General features: G+C 38.5%; 1 protein-coding gene and 2 pseudogenes across 2 annotated transcripts in view; 2 read left to right on the forward strand and 1 right to left on the reverse strand.

Annotated features, from left to right (window-relative positions):
- The window catches only part of Cpe (carboxypeptidase E), a 139,703-nt gene that overhangs the window by 22,193 nt on the left and 93,635 nt on the right, over positions 1–23,875 (forward strand). The window lies entirely within an intron of this gene.
- The window catches only part of LOC147826705 (serine/threonine/tyrosine-interacting protein pseudogene), a 29,101-nt pseudogene continuing 5,226 nt past the window's right edge, over positions 1–23,875 (forward strand). The window contains exon 1 of the transcript XR_015453419.1: positions 1–23,875. This exon is cut by the window's right edge and continues 5,226 nt beyond it. The product of XR_015453419.1 is annotated as a serine/threonine/tyrosine-interacting protein pseudogene (transcript).
- Positions 14,717–16,736, reverse strand: LOC101718673 (histone acetyltransferase KAT2B pseudogene; annotated as a pseudogene).

Genomic DNA, 23,875 nt, shown 5'->3' on the forward strand with positions numbered 1-23,875 from the left:
GGGGCGCGGAGACTCGGGGGGAGGGAGGGAGTGAGAGAGGCGCCAGCAGCATGGCGGCCGGGCACCAGCCGCCCAACCCTCCTCTTCCCCGTAGCCGCTGCCGCCACCGGAGTCGCTGGGGCGCCCTGGCCCGCTAGTGTTAGTTGGGAGCCCTCCGCCCTCTGCTCCGCCGGCCTTCCTTCCTTTCGGCGCCGGCGCCGCGGGTCGGGCCGGCGGGAGCTCCCCCGCCCACCCCGCCCGCTCGCGGGCCCGGCCTTGGAGGACGTGAAGCTGGAGTCCCCCTCGCTACCACAGTGCAAGGACGACGCCAAGGAGTGGACCTACCCTATGAGACGAGAGATGCAGGAAATTTTACCTGGATTGTTCTTAGGCCTATATTCTTCTGCTATGAAAAGCAAGCTACCTATACTACAGAAACATGGAGTAACTCATGTAATTTGCATACCACAAAATATTGAAGCAAACTTTATTAAACCAAATTTTCAACAACTATTTAGATATTTAGTCTTGGATATTGCGGATAATCCAGTGGAAAATATAATACGTTTTTTCCCTATGACTAAGGAATTTATTGATGGGAGCTTACAAACTGGAGGAAAAGTTCTTGTCCATGGAAATGCAGGGATCTCCAAAAGTGCTGCCTTTGTTATTGCGTACATTATGGAAACCTTTGGGATGAAGTACAGAGTTGCATTTGCTTATATGCAAGAAAGAAGATTTTGTATTAATCCTAATGCTGGATTTGTCCATCAACTTCAGGAATATGAAGCCATCTACCTAGCAAAATTAACAATGCAGATGATGTCACCGCTCCAAATAGAAAGGTCCTTATCTGTTCATTCTGGTACCACAGGCAGTTTAAAGAGAACACATGAAGAAGATTTTGGAAACATGCAAGTGGCAACTGCACAGAATGGCTAACTCAAGAGTAACATTACAGAGGGAGTGAATTTCAGTTTGAAAGAGAAAATACTAAAGATGATGACAATGTAAAGTGGTAAAAACACAAGTAGTTTCCTTTCAGTTACATGTTCCTTCCAGAAATGTTTCTCTGCAACATGTTAAAAAGATGTCGGACTTCTGCAGTAGATGGCACTGATGGTTTTACTTTTTTTTTTTTGACTTTACAGTTTTATTATAAACTAAGAATTTTGGACTTGCAAAGAGTTATTATTGCAATAATGCACTTTTCATATTTGAAATTTATTTGTATGATATAAAGTTATTACTTTAAACAAAATGGAAGTTAGGGGGGATTTGTCATTTTTGGGTAATTTATAACAAAAGATTTTCCTAGGGTTTGCTACAAATTCATTTTGTGTTCTATATATTACATTTAAAACATAATTTTACAGTTACGTTTTATGATGGAACCCAACATAACAGAAGTGCAGGCATCTGCCACTTTCTTAGTATAAGACAATAAATTAATGACCATTTAAAAAAAAAAGATTTGAAAATGGAATCTAACTGCTTATGGGATAACTAGGATTTTGAGTTTACATTTTGTAACCCCAGTAAATTGAATGTTGATTTAAAAAAACAAAACTAATTTACAGCTCCCTCATAGTTGTATAAGTCACCATTCAGGGCATCAGAAAACTTGATTTTAAAATTAGTTTTCTACATGCATTGGCTCAGGGCTCATTCTTAAAGTAGAGAGGCTGCTTCTTGGAAAGACTTTTTGCTGTTATTTCTTGATTCCAAATGCTGCAGAAAAGACAAAAATTCTTCCTTCTATGTGCTAATGTAGGGAAGGATTCTGTTAGCTTTCCTCAAATTAGCTTTCTTCAAATCAGAACAGTGTCTGGGTTGAGTGTTGCTTGCTAGGGTCTTCTGAGAGTACAGAACAGGTCGTTGGTTGGTTCCAGTGTTCTGTTGTCTGTGTAGCATCTGTTATTAACGGAGTTTTATATTTTTGTGGGTGATACCCACTTTTATTGCATTTCTCAAACTTACTGCAGTTGCTAATTCACTTTGCACTGATAACTATGGGCTGAACTGGGAACCCTTCATTAAAAGAGTGTACTAAATGTACTTGTGTCTAAATTGGTGCTTTGTATGCTAAGAACAGCCTTAGGCTTTGCTTTAGCAGTGAAAACTATGAACTATGTACTAGTTACTTTTAAACAGTTTTGAGGCTCCTTTTTCCATTATATCTAGACTTCTGGGTGTGCTTTTTATGGGTAGAAAGGAGTTGGGGGCACCTTGTGATGTTTTAGCATTTTCCTTTAACTCTTATTTATATGCACTTAAAGTATCTTTAAAAAATTACATGCAGCTTTCATGAACATTCATTGTGAGTTTGGAGATATTTTCTCTAAGTACTTAAAAATGTACTTTTGTTGATGTTATTATTTTAGTGTTGGAAGCTGAACTTACTGGTTGCTATAATTCTGTGACCTGTGTTTACAGGAACAGGGAATGAATAGGAATGTGTTTCTTAAATAAATGCACAGAAGGGTGAGATTGCTAGTAATTTCTCAAGAAGTCATTGGACTGAGGTAGTGTTTTTATGGGTTCTATAAAGATAGTAGCATAAGGAAAACATTCATACCTCGCCAACATTTCCAAAAGGCCAAGAAGGCTCTCATTTGTAGCCTATACCACATTTTCCATGATGTTCTCAGTTCTTCCACCAAGGTAATAAGAATGTTCTGTTATCAAAAGGGCCCTCCTAACTGCTTGTAAGTATAAATCACCCTAATTGGAAAGATCACCAAGAAAAAAATACATTCATTCATCAAGCACTTGGAAATACTAGATCAAAATGCTTTCAAAACAGTTCACATTTGGAAATCAAACTGAGAAGTACAGGGCAGTAAATGAAGTGCTGCCTCTTTCATTTATGCATGTGTGACTATATTTGTAGTTCTGCTGCACTTATTTAACAAAAATAACCGAGTGCCAACTATATGAGTGACATGCTGCAGATTGAAGACATGTTTAAAAAAGGAGCAACAAGCAAAAGTGTTTTATTAAGTACCTAATATGAAGGCACTTATTCTACAGGGAGTTGAGAGGAGACACATACACAGATCTTTAATGGAGGGGTTGCAAGAAGATGTAAGGATTTGAGTAGGATTTAAAGATGAATAATGCTGGGGCTAGGGATTTAGCTCAGTGGTTCCATCGCCTGCCTCGAAAGCTCAAGGTCCTGAGTTCGATCCCTGGTACCAAAAAAGGAAAAAAAGAAAGATGAATAAAAAAAGGAGAGGTGGAAAAGAGAGGTGTATCAGCATGCTCTAGAGGAAGGGAATCAATAGAGAATATAGGTAAAGTTATGTAAAGGGATTTACTAGGTAGCTTGCAGGATCTGGGGTGGGAGAGTCCTCAGTAGGTGACTTCTGGAGAGCTGAAGATTGGTAGATGCTCAGCCCAAGAAGATGGAAGCTTCAGCGTAAGAGGGATCAAGGATGCAGCACCAGTCCAAGGATGAAGGCCTGGAAACTCACTGTTGAGTCCCTTGTGAGAGTCTGCATTGGAAGGCTGGCGAAACTGGAGTCCAGTGTCCACAGGTGATGGTGAAGGCCAGACTGCTTCCAAAATGGGAACACTTCCTTCTTCTTGCCCTTTTTATTGCATCCCAGATGCAAGTGCATTGGTTGGTGCCACCCCTGTCAGATTTGGGTCTTCCCTCAGTTTGCCAGCCTATGTGTCAGTCATCTGCAGACACACCCAGAACTGTGCCTCACTGATCTGCTAAGGGTCCTTAATCATTGAAGTTAACATGTGGCTGATGGTCATGAGAGGACTTCAGTTTAAGCCAGTAAAAAATCATGCTCCTTGTGTATTTTTTTTTTTTTACCATGCCCAAGGTTGTCTTCAATACGTATTGTGCCAGGAGTCTGCATTCCACTGACATGACTTTCATCTTGTTTGAAAATACAGTTTTTGAGTTACAGTTTTGGGGGTTGATTGCCCTCATCAAGATGGTAAAACTATTTGAGATGAAGAGTAGACTAACATTGTATTTATATATGTATTAATTATGTAGAATACAACACGGTTATACTATATATTATCTATATTAGGTAATTGTAAGCAGAAGTATATTAAGCACATAATATAGTGTAATAAGTAACAATTGATTACCAATATTATTTCCTAGGTAACTATATTGAATACTCTAATAAATCATGAAGTAAAAAGATGTTAGTTTTGATTCTGCTAGGCCAATTTTCAGCAGTTAAACATAGCTCAATTAGTGTTCTGTTTTGACTATATAATTAAAAAACTACTATATTAAATGCCAAGCAAAGTGGCCTGCAGCTGTAGTCCCAGGTACTTGGGAAGCTGAGGCAGAAGGATCCCTTGAACCTGGTTGTTCAAGCCCAGCCAGAGCGACATAGTGATATGTTTCCAAAACAAAACTAAACTGAACTAAACTATGTTTAAAATAAAATAGCAAAAATAAGAACAACAACAAAAGTGATGTAGTAGAGTTACTGAAGGAGAATTCAGCCCATAGCTTTCTTTTCTTCCTGAATTGGCAGCTGCTTTCAAACATTCATCCAGCTGCATTTGTCTCACATTTGAATAATGATCATGTAGTTTGTCAGATGCTCTTGGGAGAGGAGTTCACTAGGTGGAAATACTTAATATTTAACTAATTTTTTCAATTTTAGGTTTTTGTTTAGGGTAAATTTGTTTTGAATGACTCCTAATGTTGAAGCCAATCTTCATTAGTGTTCCATGAAATTGTGAAACATTAGAATTATAGGTGGGTTTTTTTTTTGTCTAGCTGGAAGAAACATTCTTATTTTACAGGTGATTAAATTGAGACTTGAGGGGAATTAACCTGTGCAAGGTTATGAAGTCTGGCCTACCTGGAGTTCAGTTACTGATGTACAGTTGCATTTTGGTTTTGGAATATGACCTATCATATTCTTATAGGCAATGAATACGGTTCTTTCTCGGGCGGCCATGAACTGTTTGCATGGACTTGTCTGTGAGAGTTTACTGGATGATTTATCAGTATGTTTTCAATTCCCTAGAGCACAACTTCCTGACCTGTGTGCTGCACATGGTTATGGGTGTGCTGGAGTTGGGTGGGAAGGATCGGAATAAATCACACCAGCATGTTTGAAGCACATACAGAAAAGGTTATTTTTCTTGGCAGTAAAATCCACTCTCTAGGAAGAAACAAGCTTTTGTTGGAAGACTGCTCTGATGAACTCTTTGGAGGGTTGGGTCTACAGGGCTGAGGAATGAGCAAAGTTGAATAAAAAGGAGAGGAAAATATTCAAAGGCTGTGTAGAGAGCCAGAGAGGGAGAGAAACACTAAGGGAGGTGGCTTCAGAGACACTGGGGGATAACAGAAGTGTGGGGTGGGAACGCCAACAGATTACCATGTTCCATCATGTTTTGCAGAGTAGATTGCTTTGGGAGATGGGGTTAAGTACTTAATCTTGCTTCAGGAGAAGTGCTAGTAGAGGCTGAGGGCGTAGTTCAGTGGTAGAACATGTGCTTTTAGCATGCATGAGGCCCTAAATTCAATCCTGAGAATCCAAAACCAAAATGAAACAAAACTAAATTGGCACTGGCAAAACCTAAGATTGTCCAAGGAAGGACAGTTACATATAAGTTACAATACAGTTATAAAAACTTATTAACAAATATCTGATAGTTCTTATTTTTTTCCCCTTCCCTTGCCCTCCCTTCACCCCTCCACCTTTCCCTATGTGCAGACATTGTTTCCATTTTTTCCTTTTCTCATATTTTTTCTTTTCCCTTCTTTCCTTTCCCCTACCCCTCCCACTTCCCCTGCTCCTTTAGACCTTTTCTTCCTATTACACAATATCAATTATACATTTTTAAAATTACAATATCAAGATCCAGGAGACATTACCACAGATTTTACAGAATTTAAAAGGATATAGAAAGCATATTTCAAAAATCTGTTTTGAAATAAATTTGACAACTTCTAAGAAGTACCTTGGAAGACAAATTAATGAAACTAACTCTGGAAGAAATATAAAATTTGAATAGCACCTATTAAAGAAAGTATATTCCTAGCTTGAAAACCTACCTATATGACAACAGCAGGCTCATACATTTTAACTGATAAATTATATCAAACAATTAAACCAGAAAAAGAAGGAACACTTCTCCCCTCATTTTAGGAACTCAACATTGTGCTAATCCTAAAACTGGATAAAGATAATAGAAGAAAAAAGTATGAACATAGATAGAAATTTGTTTAATAAAACAAACTATTAGAAGTCAGATCTGGCAGTATGCAGAAAGTGGTTTTGTTATAGGGATGGCAGTGCTGGTTCAGCATTGGAAGATCCACCCCCAAAAGTCATCATTTAAACAGAGGAAAGGAAAAAGCCATATGATCCTGTCAGTAGTTGGAGAAAAAGTATTGGACTAAATTCCACAGCTGTTCATGGTAAAAGCTATCAAGAGACTAGAAGTAGAACAGAACCTTCTCAACAGATTAAAGACATGTACTCCATACTTCCAGCAAGAATGCCTTATATGAATGGAGAGGATACAATGCGTTCTCCTTAAGGTGGGGAACAAGGGCAGATATGCTTATTCTTTATCTGTCCATTAAACTTTGAAGCCTAGTCCCCACCAAAATAGTCTGGCAATAAAATGACACAACTAGGATAGGATTGGCTAGGTAGAAGCAAAACCTTCATATGTAGATGAAATGATAATCTACAGAGAAAATACCAAGAAATCTCTTGGAGCCCCTAGAACTTGTACTTGAATTTAGCAGGATTAGAAAACACAAAGTATATATAAAAATTCAGGTCTGTGTATACTTACTATAAGTGAAGAATTGAATATTGAAATTTAAAAGTTATGTAGGAGTACAAAGGACCTAGAAAAGCTAAAAAAAAATCAGTGTTGGAAGAGGTTTAGTACCTAATTTTAAGACTTCTTCTAAAGCTACAGTAATCAAGGCAGTGTTGGTGTAAGGAAAGACATATAGATCATTGGAATAAAACAGAGAATCTACAAATAGAACCACACATATATGGTCCACTGAGTTTTGAAAGATTATTTAACGTTAGCATTTTATAGAATATAAACTCAATTCAAGAGCCGAGGAAGAGGTAGTGTCTTCAGCAAATGGCACTAGAACACCTGGTATCCATATATAAAAAATTAACCTCAACCCTTTTTTTCCATACATGAAAATATCTTGAAGGGATCTATGAACCTAAACATGAAAGCCTAAAAGTATAAAACTTTAAGAATAAATTGTAAGGAGAAATGTTTATGAATTCAGGGTAGGCAAGAGCTACCTAGGATACAAAAGACATGATGTATAAAAGAAAAAAATTGATAAATGAGATTCCATCAAAATTTAGAACTTTAAATGACATCATTAAAATGAAAAGTTGTCCTTAAATAGACCGTATTTACTGTGCATATAACCTATGACCAGAATATATAAAGAATTCTTAGAGCTCATTAATAGACAACCAATGTAGACGTAGGAAGATGATAAATAGCCAGTACAGCACAAGAAAAGGTGTGCAACTCTAGAATCAGAAAAATACTAATCAGTACAATAACATGATTGAATTATACACTCATTAGAGAGATGAAGTTAAAAGTTTTAAAAGCCTTGTCATGACTTTTTCTTTTTGTTAGATTCTCCCACTTTGTGCTTAATTTGTCACGCCCAATGGATTCATTCTGCTGGGCTTCCTGGGGTTGTGATCCTCATTGTCTTTTCCTAGGGTATTGACTAAAATTTTTTGGAGTGCCGGTTTGGTATTCATGAAGTTCCTGAGGTGCTCTTTATCATGAAAGTATTTTATTTCTCCATCAATTTTGAAAGATAGTTTTGCAGGGTACATCAATCTGGGTTGGAGGCTGTTTTCCTTTAGGGCTTGAAATACATCACTCCAAGCTCTTCTTGCCTTGAGGGTTTGCATTGAGAAGTCTTCTGTGATTCTGATGGGCTTTCCTTTGTATGTGATTTGTTTCTTTTCTCTCACTGCTTGTAGAATTTTGTCCTTCTGTTGGATTTCTGGAATCCTAACAATTATATGCCTATGTGTAGGTTTTTTTTGATCAAGTCTAGCCGGAGTCCTATATGCCTCACTTATCTGTGTGTCAAGTTCTTTTCCCTTCCTTGGGAAGTTTTCTGCCATCATTTCTGTGAACAGTTATTTTTATGTCATCTGCACTCTCTCCTCTTTCTTAACTGACTCCAATCAGTCTTATGTTATTCTTCTTTGCATTGTCTAGCAGCTGCTGGATTGATTTCTCGTGTTCCTTTACAATTTTAAAGCAATTTTTCTTTTCCTGGTTACTAATTGCAATCTTTTCTTCTATATCTGAAATTCTATCCTCACATTGGTTCATTCTGCTGTGCAGACTTTTGATGGAGTTTTTAATCTTGAAATCTGTTTGCATCTGTTTTATGGATTCCATTTGTTTCCTATGTTGGGATTCCATCATGTTCCTCAGATCCTCTATTTTTTTATCTGTGTCCTCTCTAGATTTATTAATTATGTCTTGCACTATGAGCACAATCTTTACTGTTATCTGAGTTATTATTTCTGATTTCATTTTTCCCAGATCCTCTTTTGTTGCCAGTTCAGAGAGTTCAGGTGGTTGAGTATCAGATTGTTCCATCTTGTTTCCCTTTGGGGTTGCTGTAGGTGATCCAGAAGTCGTTTTTGAGGCTTGTTTATATGTCTTCTCATTTCCACGGGGGGCGGGTGTGTGTGTGCTTCTGGCTCCTGCACAGCTCACCTTCTCTGCCCTAGGATCCTGGGATGGCAGTTGGGGAGCTTCCTTCTGGGTGCTGGGACTGGCTCACCTTCTTGGCCCTAGGAGCTTGGGATGGTGGCGGAGGAGCTTCCTTCCGGGTGCTGGGACCGGCCCAGCTTCTCCGCCCTAGGAGCCTGGGATGGCAGTGGGGGAGCTTCCTTCCAGGTGCTGGGACTGGCTCAGCTTCTCTGCCCTAGGAGCTTGGGATGGCAGCGGGGGAGCTTCCTTCTGGGTGCTGGGACTGGCTCACCTTCTCGGCCCTAGGAGCTTGGGATGGCCTGGTGAAAAGCATTTGATTGGAATCACTTGGACAGCTGCTTTAATTCTCCATTTTATCTATGTGTAGTAACCTTTGTGTGTCAGTAAGCATGGGATTCCAGGGCCTAATCCCGTGTGATATTAGGACGATGAGATGGGGGATGAAGTTCTATGTATGTCAAGGGTCAGTGAATAATACTGGTAGTAATTTCATTGGGTGATTTTTCAGTAGGCCTTTCTTTTATAGACTAATAAAATGACTTTTTAGAGACTATTTCCAAATTCTCTTACATAAATTGACCAGAATGTGAGCTAAACCTTGTCTTGTTTCTTGGTTTTTGTTAAATATATATTCAGCTCGGAAACTAAATATTCACTACAGGATGAAACTTGTAATCAAATCCTGTGCATTATGTGTAGTTCAAAGTTATTGTATGATAATTCACATGTAGAGAATTATACAGGATGCTTAGGAAACATTTTAAATCCCCACAGAAAGCTCACTAAGGACATATGAGAGACCTGTAGCTGCCCCAAGTACTTTGGCAGTAGAATTATTTAAAAATAAACCTATAGTGATAGGTTGGTAGTAATTCTGCTATGAAGAGTCTTCCCTTCTCTTAAGTAAATAAAAACTAAATTGACTTTTATCCAGGTAGTTAAGAGCACTGCAAGTTTTCTTTTAATAAAAAGATGTGTTAGAATACCCTAAAAGTGTTCCATTTGCTTTGTCCTCTTTTTTCTCCCTCCCCCCCCCACCAAAGTGGAGGGAGAGAGAGATGAAGGGGGGAGATGAAATTTTGACTATAGTAGAGTTTTCATGAAAAATATAATTCAGATCATCAAATTTGTTCTTTCTACGGTGAGGTCTTTGGGCCCTAGGAAATATATTATATCATATCCCTGAATGAGTTCTGGAAACCATTGTCAGTTAGGCTGGAGGACCTATTAGATGGAGCAGGAACTGCTGCTACCATAACCACCATGGTTTTTGGCCTGGGATCACTCTATTTAACTCCTACAACATAGATTTAAGGTAGCTCTTAAAAAATGAGCCATCAGATGTGGTAAATATGAGATAAGAAGTTAAGATGATTAAAAAGGTTAAGTCCGATAGAAATATAACATTTGAAATAAAAAAACAAAATGTGGGCATCTGAAAACAAAGATAATTAAAATAGTTTAAGTCAGAAAAGAAAAGTTTAAAGACAAAATAGATGGGCTAAGCAAAAATATTATGAATTTATATTTTTGTGCACATTTATATAAGGCTTGGTACAATTTAAAGGCTTTACTTATCCTCATAACCCGTTATTATCCTTATTCTACAAATTAAAAAATGGAGGCACAGAGAGGTAAAGGATTTGTTTAACAACACAGGCTTGTAAGTGGCAAAACCAAGATTGGAATATACATGTATATGTGGTGACACTATTAAATAAATCCAGGGAGTCGGTGTATTAAACACCTTTTGTTTTGCCTTCCTTCCTTCTGAGACTTGTTCCTCTCTTCTTACTCCTCTCCCTTCACCTTTCAAGGAAGTTTTCTTTCTTTCTTTGTCTCTTGACAAAGTGGGAGCTGCTGCCATGTTCTTAGACTCCTTCTTCCCATGCATTCAAAGCCACCATGCTTTTGTTCCCATCTTATCTAAATTAAAAATTGTTATTAATGCATAAAAACATAAAACTCATACATATTTGTGAGGTATGTTGATATTTTGATAAATGCCTACATTATATAATGCTTAAGCAATGCTAAACATTATCTATCTCCTTAGATATTATTTCTTTACGGTAAAAACATTCAAAATCCTTTATTTTAGCTGTTTGAAATGTACATTGTGGTTTTCTGTAGTCACCTGACTGTGGAGTAGCATACTCGAACTTCTTGATCAACCCTTAATCAACTTTCCCCAGCTTATCTTGGTACTCTAATATACTTCAAAATAGTTTTCTAGGTTCTATATATGTTCATCAGGTCAAATAATATCATCTCCCTTTCACAGAGGAAATTATCATTTCCAATTACAAATACTACTGTATTAGAATAAGATTTGATTGTTATTTTGAACATTGATATTAGATGACTTAGAGGCTGGTTGCTACAAAAGTATAATTTTGATATTTTCTACATTATTTATTTCATTGATTGTTCATTGAAATCAGATATAATAGTAGTACATTGATAAGAGCATGTACCAATGAAAATTTCTCAGATGGTAACATTTGGCTTTTTATTTAGGATGATTTAGCCTACAAATATGTGCACATACACATATATACACACTTTAAAATAGACTGTGTGTATCCAGGAAATTAAGAAAGCAAAAAAACTGAGTGTAAATAAATACTTAAGAATTGGAATGGGCAGTAGATTCTCAAGATAACTTCATCTGAGATCAGTGGAACAAAATCTAGGCAGTATCTGATCATCATAACTTAAGTGATCTGAGATCTTAAGATGTGTGGCTCATTTGTCTTGAAAAGTCAGTATTTTTTTCTGAAGAAGGTGTTGCCATGGTGACAGAGTAGCTTAGCAACAGAAGACAGATTTTATTGGTTGCGTGTCTGCATATTTGCTTGTTGCACTAATATGTTGCTTTCCATTTTTTTTAAATTAAGGAGACCATCTGGCATTCACTGTATTTAAAGCTACAGTTAATTTAGACAATACCAGGTGATAGTCATAAAGGTGTTATACATGGATTTTGCAGGCATTAGTTAGGCATTTTAACCATCCAGTGACTAAGAAGTTCCATTTCAGATCACTATTATAGCTTGCTTTTTATTTTGCATTTTATTTATAAATGGGTAGAGCTCAGAGTTTGATTCTTGGTTACTTCTCTTCTGATTACACATGTTCTCCTTGGACAAGCTCACTCATAAGTATAAGCCTGTGGTGGGAAAATATAGCTCTATTTCCTTCCCCCGAGCTTCAGATATGCATATTCATCTGCCTAGCATTTATTTTTATTGAGTCTGAGCACTGGAGAAAAACACACATAGCTTGCCAATTCTACTGTTTCACAGCTTAAAGACTTGAAGATTTCTAACTTCATAAAACTTGTCAAATAAGGCTTATATGTAGGCAAAATGCAATAGCACATGTGGTATGCTTTGTCCTGTCATGGCATACAACATATACTTAATAAGTAATAGGATTATTATTATTCTCCAAATCATATTCCTTTACCATTATTTCCTGTCTTGATGAGATGTGAAGCGCTTGCCTATCTGAGTGGAGGAACATCCTCATTTAGGGGAAGAAGAAATACTGTGGAATGGGCTGAGTGCTACCATACTATATGAGATCTTGAACGCTAGACAGAGGAGTTTAGACACGATGGGATGTGACAGGGACTTCTGTGGGCTGGAAGCACAGGAAGACTCTAAGGAAAGTGGCACCGTAGTAAAATTATATACGTTAACATTAAGCCAAACATTAAACCTGGGACAGGGAGTCTGGCCAGCTAGCTCTGTCATAATTGTGGAATAATTTGATGGAAATTGGAAAAAGATAGTGGCAATAGAACGAAGAAGAAAAGATAGACAAAGGTAATAAAGGAACAGATTATTTTATTTTTTATAGCTGTTCTCTTTAGGTTACACCTAATTTTTTAATCATTATGATCTGTTTAATAAAGACTTATAAAGCATCTTTACAGATCAAGCCACCACGATTGGTTTGAGCTCATCTTTTTGTGATAGAAAAGGAGAAGGAGCTAATAATAATGGGTTTTGTTAGATGCCCTTTAAAATTTTGTTTTATTAATTATATTGGTACATTAAAGGTATACAATATAATGACATTCATTATTGGAAATTTGCACTTTTACATAATCTATCTTTTTTTTGAGATTTTAAAAATATAATTTAAAACTATTTTGTACCAGTACAATATATTAATTTTACAAATGTAAAACTTTATCAGCTGTTAAAGCATTTGCAAAAACCACACATCCTACTTTAGCTTTATTGCACAGTATCTATAAGAAAATATTAATTTTTAAAGTAGAAAACATAAAAATGCTTTCATTATAGAAGAGATGATCTGATTTTAAAGACAGTACTCTATAAGAATGTCTACCCGGAAAATAACAAACTTTCACAGGATACCAAGCTGGACAGATACTTCAGCAAATCTGCTACAAAGCTCTGTGTAAAACCAGGCCAAGATACCTAATCCAAACTGTATCATCATTCTTCATTAGAAATCTAGACACCACTCAAGGTGGCTTCTTATACTTAAAAAGAGGCATTTTTCAGTGTGAGCATTCTGAACATCTCTTCTGTAAGAAGCAAAACTTCCAAGTTAATAGTCAGTGCTGGCTTGGGCAGCACATATTCCAACATAATAGCCATGTGCAGGTGTCTTCCTTCAGGCAGATTACCTGTGGCAGCTGTTTGTAATGACTACTAATGACCCCCATTTTAATTTATGCTGATACAAAACATAAGTTAAATACATTTTTAAAACTTCAACCTTTACAAAAATCAGTTTATAAATTTGCGTCATAAAAATTAGTGTCGAGACCTTCAGGATGGTTGTGTATTAGTTTTCCCAGAGTTGCAGTGACTGATGTCCCACTTTTCTAATGTAGTGTAATCAGGAAATCATCCCAAGCACTAAGCTGGAATCTCACAACAGGTTAGCTGATGAGGTTGTATGATAGATTTTAGTGGGATGTAACCCTGGACCTACATAGCATTGCAGGTGTTAAAATATTGACAGCAAACCTTGGTGGGAATTTAATTCACCTCAGGCAATAAACATATTCTGGAGATGCAAAAGGAAAAAAGGTTTACTTATACATTACTGATGGGGTTGTGTATATCACAGAAAAAAATCCTGATTTATTAGAATAAGGATTCACCAGATTGATACATATATACACTGTACATCTTTTCCTATTAAAGCTTGTTGGTTCAGTTTCAAGTGTTTTCAAGTTTATGCTTTGATGGCCTGAGAAATTACCCTTTGGAACTTACGGCCTGCATAAGCAAAGTCAAATATCACATATTTGTGTAGAAATAGTGGTTATATGCTCACAAGTTTGTTGTAGGTAGACAAATTATCAAAACCCCAAATTTATAAAAAGTTTGCATTACTTAGAATCTCTTCCTTAGGAATCAAAGCAGTCGCTTTTGTGGAACTGCATTTTTCAGAACTGCTCAAAGCACCTCATCTAGATGAGTGTTTTAAAAATATATATATAAAAAGTCTACAAAGAGACTTCAAACATCACATATTTCACTTTCTATGGGCTTTTTATCATGAATCCCTTTCTTAAAGTCCTTCGGAATAAAATAAAAATAAACTCACATTCCATTGGAAAAAAATGGCAACATTCATGGTCTGAAAACTGTCTGGATTCCCCCAAATCTTAGTACTATGTGCAATTTCCTCACATACAGGTTTTGAGGAAACCCCTGATCCTCTATTATGGGACAGTCCACTAATGGACATGCCATAGAAAATTCACATGATAGTAAACAGATTAAAATCTATTCCATAAAATAAAAATGTTCTATGATTTCAATTTAAATACATATATCTGAAAAGCTAAATGGAGGTTTTTTGTTTTTCAAAAGTGCTAATTATTATAAGTCTCTTCAAAATATTATGTCCTGTTCTTTAAAAAAACAAACAAACAACGAAACCACCTTGCTTTAGGCACACTGTTTGGTTAGTTTCTAAAAACCCAAGGGAAGAGAAATCATTCGTCAATTAATCCAGCTTCCTTAATTTTACTGAAGAAGAATTTCTCCAGGATATTGACACATCTGTAGTATCACTCTCTGAGGGGTTGTACTCTTTGCAATTGGTAAAGACTCGCTGTAAATCAGCCATGAATAATTTCTTAGACGCGTAGTACCTATTCTTGAGGCGTTCACTCATGGTTTTCAGATCCATGGGGAACGTTATAACTTCATAATATCCCGGACCTTCTGTTCTCTTCACAGGTTCCATGAAGGGCCAAGTGCTTTGATGGGTCTTCACCTGCTGGAGGATGCTCTTCAGTGTGCTGTAAAGCTGGTCAGGGTCTTTGGGCTCTTTACTTTTGTCTCTTCCACTCAGTTTCCAGCCTGTCTGTCTAATTCCAGGAATGCTTTCTATAGGAATCTGTCGAACTCCATCTTTAAAACGTGAAAGTCTAAGATAGACTTTTCGAATCTGGGCCTGTTTTCTTTCTATCAGCTTTTTAATTATCTCCTTCTGCATTTTAATGATGACAGAAAATTCTGTGTATAAAATCCGTGGGTTTAGCTCACATCCCATTAAAGTGGCTCCTTCATAATTCTTGATGTAGCCAACATATTTGGTTTTAGGTATTTTAATTTCTTTGGAGAAACCCTGTTTCTTGAAGTATCCAATTGCATATTCATCTGCATATGTGAGGAAGTTCAGGATGTCGTGTTTTATACGATATTCTTTCAAATGATTCATCAGGTGAGTTCCGTAGCCCTTGACTTGCTCATTTGAGGTGACAGCACAGAAAACAATCTCTGTGAATCCTTGGGATGGGAACATTTGGAAACATATACCCACCGATGACACGGCCATCTTTAATTAAAGCAAGGGTTTTGTGTTTCGGGTCAAAGACAAGCCGTGTGATGTACTCTTTGGGTATTCGGGGGAGCTGATGGGAGAACACGTTCTGAAGGCGGACCAGCCACATCAGGATCTTCTTGTTTGGTTTCTGGTTCAGGGAATTGCCAACCACATGAAACTCAATCACACCCCTGCGCTCCTGCAGCCTCGCCGCCTCATCCCTGGCTGAATGTGCTGACAGAAAATTTGTCTCTGGTCCAAGCATCGAGGCAGGGTCTGTGATAGTTGACATGACCTCACTGATCAATTCCACAGGAATATCCCCCATAACTCGGGGTCTCTTGGCCTCCTCCAGAACATGAGAATCATTCATTTTCCTCTTTTCTCCTGGGTTTGCCTCAAGCCCACAAGAGGCTTTGCAGGCAGGACTGGTGCTCCCTCCATTCGGCTGCTCAAGGGAAGATGAATTTGAATTGTATGAAACTGTCCCAGCCACAGGAGGCGGACTGATAACTGTTTGGATTCCTAGCTGGCTGGTTCTGGAAGAGACTGAGAGAAAATCCTGATCCCAGATAGGAGAATTTTGACTATAAACTTCTTCTTCTAACATGGACAGAAACCTTAAATAGATAGAAATAAACTTGTTTGGTATCTGCATCTTCTTCCTTGTGGACACAGGTAAAGAGATATTCCACATCCAACACTATTCCCAGGAGTCTGTTCATCTCTTCCTCTGACACATTCTCCAGGTGGGAAACAGGAGCAGCGAGGGCGTGGCTACAACTCCGACAGGACTCAGTCAGGCTGACAAGGATCTGCTGCAGATCGGCTCTGGGGGGCGTGGGAGAAGGGTTGGGGTTTTTCCAGCCATACATTTACAGGACTCCTCAGCCTTGCAGGCGGAGTGCACTCTGAGTTTCTCCAGTTTCTTGGCCCGCAGCGCGGAGCGCGGCTGCGCCTTCTTCACGGCGATCCAGGCCGAGCTGCCGCCTCCTGGGCCCTCGGCCGTGCCCGCCGCCGCCACTGCGGTCGCCTGACGGCAGGCGCCCGAGCCCCGGCGGCGGCGGCACAGGGGGGCCCTGCGGGGGCACGGAGGGCAGCAACCCAGGCCCGGCCCCAGCCCCCGCCCCGCCGCCCGGCGCGGCCCCGCCAGCCTCGGACATGAGGCCCGGGAGCGCGGCCCAGGCGCCTAGCTGAGGCGCCGCCATGTCCAGGGTCCCGCTCAGGCTGTGCAGTCCGGGCCGGGCCTACATAATCTCTCTTGGTTCTTATTTTTTTTCCCCATTACCTGTGCGCCCTTCACCCCCTCCACCCTTCCCTATTTACATAGATTTTGTTTCCATTTTTTTTCTTTTCTCATAATTTTTCCTTTCCCTTCTTCCCTTTCCCCTTCCCCTCCCACCACCCCTACACCTTTGGACCTTTTCCTATTTCAAATTATCAATTATTCATTTTAATCATTTTAATCCTTATTTACACTTTCACTTTCTCACAGTAGAGAAACTATTCCGTATTTACACATGTGTGTCCTATTTATTTCACTTAAGAGTATGGCCTCAATATGCATCCATTTAGCTATAAATGTCTCTAGTTTCTTGTTCTTTATGGATGAGTAGTACTCCATTTTATAAAAAAAATCTTATCTTCTTTATCCAGTTTCCAGTTGATGGGCACTTGGGCTGTTTCCAAGCTTTAGCTATTACAAACTGTGCCGCTATGAACATGGGTGCACATATATCACTGTGGTATGATTCTTTTAATTCTTTTGGGAAGATCCCCAGCAGGGGAATAGCTGGGTCGAATGGGACCCCTAGTCCTAGTTCTTTGAGGCATCTTCATACTGATTTCCACAGTGGTTGGAGCAGTCTGCACTCCCACCAACAGTGGAGAAGGGTTCCTTTCTCTCCACACCCTCGCCCAGCACCATTTATTAATGAGGCTATATTTCCTCCAGTGAGGCTGTTTGGCTCCTATGAGGTGGCTGAGTGTGTCTGGAGTTGTTTCTGCAACTTCTAATCTGTTCCACTGGTCCTCAGGTCTGTTTCTTTGCCAGTGCCATGCTGTTTTTATCATAGTAGCTTTGTAGTATAGTTTCAAGTTGGGAATTGTGATGCTCCCTGTCTTAGCTGTATTGCCTAGTGTTGCTTTTGCTATTCCAGGTCTCTTCTTGTTGCAAATGAATTTTTGGATTGTTTTCTCCAGGTCTGTGAAGTATGCTGCTTGGATTTCAATTGGGATTGCATTGAACCTATATAGCAGTTTTGAAAGTATGGCCATTTTCACTATGTTGATTCTTCCTACCCAGGAGCAAGGGATGTCTTTCCATTTTCTGATATCATCTTCAGTCTCTTTTTTCAGAGTGCTATAGTTTTCAGAGTAGAGGTCTTTGATTTTTTTTGTTAGGTTGATTCCTAGGTATTTCAGTTTTTTGGATGTTATTGTGAAAGGAATTGTTTACTCCATTTCTCTCAGTGAGTCTGTTTTTTTGTGTACAGAAAAGCTATTTATGTTTGTGTGTTGACCTTGTATCCAGCTACCGTACTGAATTTTGTTATTAAGTCTGGTAGACTTTTGCTGGAGTTCTTGGGGTCTTCTATATAGATTACTACGTCATCTGCAAATAGTGACAATTTGACTTTTTCATTTCCTATCTTTATTCCTTTTATTTCTTTCTCTTGTCTAATCACTGTGGCGAATGTTTCCAAAACTATATTGAACAGGAGTGGTGATAGTGGACATTCTTGGCTTGTTCCTGATTTTAGTGTGAAGGATTTCAGGTTTTGACCATTTAGTATGATATCGGCTTTTGGTTTTTCATAGATGGCTTTTATCAGATTGAGGTAGAGTCCATCTATTCCAATTTTTTGTGGGGTTTTTATCATAAATGCATGTTGGATTTTGTTAAATGCTTTTCTGCACCTATTGAGATGATCATATGGTTTTTGTCCTTGGCTCTATTGATATAGTGTATTACATATATTGATTTGGGTATGTTGAACCATCGCTGCATGCCTGGGATGAATCCCACTTGGTCAGGGTGTATGATCTTCTTGATGATCTTGTGCATTCTACTTGCCAGTATTTTATTAAGAATTTTTACATCTATGTTCATTAGTGAGATTGGCCTATAGTTGTCTTTTTAGGTTAGATCTTTCTCTGCTTTGGGGATCCAGGTGACGCTTGCTTCCAGGAAAGAATTTGGGAGTATTGCTTCCCTTTCAATTTCTTTGAAGAGTTTAAACAGTAGTGGCAGTAGTTCCTCTCTAAATGTCTTGTAGAATTCAGCAGTGAAGCCATCAGGACCTGGGCTTTTCTTAGTTGGTAAGTTTTTAATTATGTTTTCAATTTCATTGATTGATATTGGGTTGTTGTGAATTTTTAGGTCTTCTTCGTTCAACTTTGGTAATTTATACTTATCTAGGAATCTGTCCATTTCTTCTGTGTGTTCCATCTTATTGGTGTATAGGTTCTGGAAGTAGGTATTGATGATCCTCTGGATTTCTGCTGTGTCTGTTTTAATTTCACCCTTTTCATTCCTAATTGCATGGATTTGGGCCTTTTCGTTCCTTTTTCTGATAAGATTGGCTAAGGGTTTGTCACTTTTGTTTATTCTGTTGGAGAACCAACTCTTGGTTTCATTGACTTTTTGTATTACTCTCTTAGTCTCCATTGGATTGATTTCTGCTCTGATCTTTGTAATTTCCTCCCTTGTATGAGCTTTGGGTTTGTCCTGCTCTTCTTTTTCTAGAAGCTTGAGGTTCAACATCAGGTTGTGTAATTCACTGTTATGAATTTTCCTCATAAGGCTGCTTTCATTGTGTCCCATAGATTCTGATATGTTGTGTTAGCATTGTCATTTAGTTGTAGGAACTGTCTGATATCTTCTTTAATTTCCACTGTGACCCATTGGTCATTTAGAAGTGTGCTGTTCAATTTCCATGTGTTTATGAAATTCTTGTGGTTTCTTTTGCTATTTATCTCCAATTTCATCGCACTACAGTCTGACAATATACGGGGGAAAACTGCAGTTCCTTTGCACTTACTTAAACATGTTCCAGGAGCGAGTATGTGGTCTATTTTGGAGAACGACCCATGTGCAGCTGAAAAGAATGTGTATCCTGATTTTGTGGGGTGGAACACTCTGTAACCATCTGTTAAGTTCATTTGTTCAAGAGTTTGGTTGCGTTCTAGTATTTTATTGCTTATTTTTTGTCTAGTTGATCTATCTATTTGTGAAAGTGGGGTACTGAGGATCCTTACTACTATTGTATTAGTGCTTATTTGATTTTTCATGTCCGTTAATATTTGTCTTATATAGTTGGGTGCACTAGTGTTTGGTGCATAGATATTTATGATTGTCATCTCTTCCTCTTGGATTCTTCCCTTTACAAGGATGTAGTGTCCTTCTTCATCTCTCTTAATCAGTGTTGGTTTGAAATCTACTTGATCTGCCAAGAGGATAGCTACTCCTGCTTTTTTTCGGGTTCCTGTTGCATGGAGCATTGTTTTCCACCCTTTAACTTTCAGACATGAGTTTCTTTTTTAATTAAGTGTTACTTGTATGCAGCGTATTGTTGGATCTTCTTGACCCATTCTGCCAGTCCCTTTCTTTTAATTGGTGAATTGAGACCATTAACATTGATGGTTATAACAGATATGTATTGACTTATCCTTGTCATGAATTTTTCTTTTTGTTGGATTCTCCCCCTTTGTGTTTAATTTCTTGTCATCCCTGATGGATTCATTCTGTAGGGCTTCCTGAGGTTTTGATCTTTGTTGTCTTTTCCTAGGATATTGTCTAAAATTTTTTGGAGTGCTGGTTTGGTATTCGTGAGGTTCCTAAGGTGCTCTTTGTCATGAAAGTATCTTATTTCTCCATCAATTTTTGAAAGATAGTTTTGTAGGATACATCATGCTCTGTTGGAGGTTGTTTTCCTATAGGGCTTGAAATAGGTTGTTCCATGCTCTTCTTGCCTTGTGGGTTTGTTTTGAGAAGTCTGCTGTGAATCTGATGGGCTTTCCTTTGTATGTGATTTGTTTCTTTTCTTTAACTGCTTATAGAATTTTGTTCTTCTGTTGGGTTTCTGGAATCTTAACAATTATATGCCTATGTGTAGATTTTTTTTGATCAAGGCTAGTTGGAGTCCTATATGCCTCACTTATCTGTAGGTCAAGTTCTTTTACGCTGCTTGGGGAGTTTTCTGCCATTACTTCTGTGAACAGTTTCTTTATGACATCTGCACTCTCTCCTATTTCTTCCTTGACTCCAATCACTCTGATGTTATTCTTTTTTGCATTGTCTACCAGCTGCTGGATTGATTCCTCATGGTCCCTTACTATTTTAAAGAAATTTTTCCTTTCCTGGTCACTAATTGCAATCTTATCTTCTATATCTGAAATGCTATCCTTGCATTGGCTCATTATGCTGGGTAAACTTTTAATGGAGTTTTCAGTCTCCTAGAAATCTGTTTTATGGATTCCATTTGTTTCCTATGTGGGGATTCCATCATATTCCTAAGCTCCTCTATTTTTTTAATCTGTGTCCACTCTAGATTTATTAATCATGTCTTGTACTATGGGCACAATCTCTGCTGTTATCTGAGAAATTATTTCTGATTTCATTTTTTCCAGGTCCCCTTTCATTGACAGTTCAGGGAGTCCAGGTGATTGGGTATCAGATTGTTCCATCTCATTGCCCTTTCAGGTTCCCTTAGGTGATCTGGAAGTCTGGTTTTGGGTCTTATTTATGTGTCTTCTCATTTCAACAGAAGCAGCCTGCTGTGTTTTTGTTGAGGTGACTTTTTGCTCACTCAGTGGTCTTGAATTCTCAGCAAGCCACTGAGTGGCCTTTACTGTGCCCCTCACCAGTACAGCAATTCCTGGCTTCAGAGTGGTGGCCTTCTGGATCCCTGAGCTGACCTGTTTTCTGGGAGCGCTTCTGGCTGGGGCCTGAGCACACTTGCGATGTTATCTAGGCATGCCTCTCGTTGGGGCCCTATGTAGCTATTGTCTGGGAGGGCCTTTGGTTGGGCACTGTGCACCCCAGTTTCTGTCATCTGCACAGGCTTTGGCTAGGGTTTCCTCACACTTATCAATGGTATAGGGGTGAGCCTCTGTGTATTGCTTGTGTGCCTGTATAGCCCTTCTCCAGGTAGGTCCCTGGTTGTGGCTGACAGTATGGTGAAGCCGGTGTGGCTGTGCAGCCCCTTTCTGGGTGGGCCTTTGGCTTGCGTGGGTCTGCCTGAGCCTCTGGTGTTTGGGGGGTACCACTGGCTGGGATCCACCTGCAGCTGCGTCAGTCTGGGCCTCATGGCTGCTCCCCAGGATCTGCCAGCACTTAGGGATGCAATGGCAGGCCTTCCATGGGAGCCCACATGCCTATGCAGCTCCTCTCTGGGCAGGCTCCTGTTAGATGCCCTTTTACCTCTTCGGATCTTCAAATGAATTTTGTAAATGATTGGTTCCAGATTGTTTTTCTTAGAGAATTCATGAGATGCATAATTCACTCAGAATTATGATTATATAAACATTCAGACAATGTTTATACTTCAGATGACATTGGACTATTACATGATACCATGTGAATTAAAATACACACTTAGTTGGGAGCAATGGTACATACCTCTAATCCCTGCTACTTGGGAGGCTGAAGCAGGAGGCTCACAAATTTAATACTATCCTGGGCAATTTAGTGAGATGTCATCTCAAAAGACACACACACACACACACACACACACACACACACACACACACCCATCTATGCATCTTCAAATATGTCATAGAAAGATTCATTTTCCTCTGAAGTGGGAAGAGTCAATATAGAAACCTAAGATGTTTGGCAAGTTAAAAAAGCAAAAGAAAATCTTTTCATTCTTAAAAATACTTTTAAGATGTTTTTCTTTGGAATAAGATTATTGTTTTGAAATCTGGACTGTGAAATGCCAGATTTTTGTTCCTTTTTTTTTTTCCTGGCTATTCAGCAAACACTGGGAAATATTTAGCCCTGAACTACACACAGGAGCACCAAATTTGAGCTCAGATTTGAAATGTCAACAGAATCAATTGAAAGTTAATAGTGATCATGAAGAGTATTTTGATTGCTACTTGTTTCCTCCATAGGTCTGTGCAGCAATCTAAGCAAGCTGTTAGGAAAAGCTGGGAGGTGACTGGTTTATGATGTGTGTATATCTCAGGCATGTGTATATAACACCTCTCATTAAAATGAAGAAAGGTTAGGGCCGGGGATTTAGCTCAGTGGTTTCGCTGTCTGATGTGCAAGCGCAAGGACCTGAGTTCGATGCCTGGTACCCCCCCCCCCCCGGCCCCAAAATGAAGAAAGGTTATGTAAACCAAGTGTGGAAAGAAGATAATGTCAGAAATATAAAATAAAAAATCATATTTTGAGGTCATGAAACATATTCAAGAAGACAATTTGTTAGAATTGCGTTAAATAAAAACTGTTATCTACATACTGATGAGGAAGCAATGCAGCATATGAAAAATATTAGAGAAATCTATTTTTGTAAAATGTAGAAGGTGGGATAATCATTATGGTTCAGCTCAAAAATCCTGCTTATATTATTAATGTGACAGTGATTTAATTCAGCAAAATTTAGATTGCAACATATGCCATGGGGAATGTGTTTTCTGGCCTGCTAGCAACATAAAAAGAGGAAGTTGAAAGCCTCTTGGTATTCATGTTTTTAATTTCATTCTCATCTTTTGTTCAGTCTCTTTTAATTCATTTTAATCCAGGAGAATATAATTGAGCTGACTTCATAGTTTTTTCCTCAGATTTCAGAGTTGTACTGTTTTCAAACTCCATCCTAAAACTTGCCTTTTAAAGATCTTAATTGTTGAAATATTTTTGCTGTTATTATTATATTTAACAGCTTTGTTCATGTAGAATTCACCTACCATACAACTCACAAAATCAGAAGATACAATTCAGTTGTTTTAGTGATTCACAGATCTGTGTAGCCATCACAATTTTAGAACATTTTTATCACCACAGTGGGAAGCCCCATATCCATTAGCAGTTATTTCTCATTTCCCCATTTCCTCCCAACCCTCCTCCACCAGCTTAGACAACACAACTAATCTACTTTAAGTCTTTATATATTTTTTAATTCTAGGTATAAAAAATCAAATCACATAATATATGGTCTTATGTACAGTAGTACCTCCATTCACAAACTTAATTCGTTCCATGATTCTGGAAAAGATGACCATCTTCATATTCATGTAGGAAAGTTGGCCACAGTAGTATTTGTCATGTGAATGTAGAGTTCATAAACAAAAACAAAATTTTGCCAAA

Source organism: Heterocephalus glaber, unplaced genomic scaffold (assembly GCF_053883595.1).
Source record: "Heterocephalus glaber isolate CG9 unplaced genomic scaffold, H.glaber_assembly_v1.0 deba00001461, whole genome shotgun sequence".
In the NCBI taxonomy this organism is placed as follows: Eukaryota; Metazoa; Chordata; class Mammalia; order Rodentia; family Bathyergidae; genus Heterocephalus; species Heterocephalus glaber.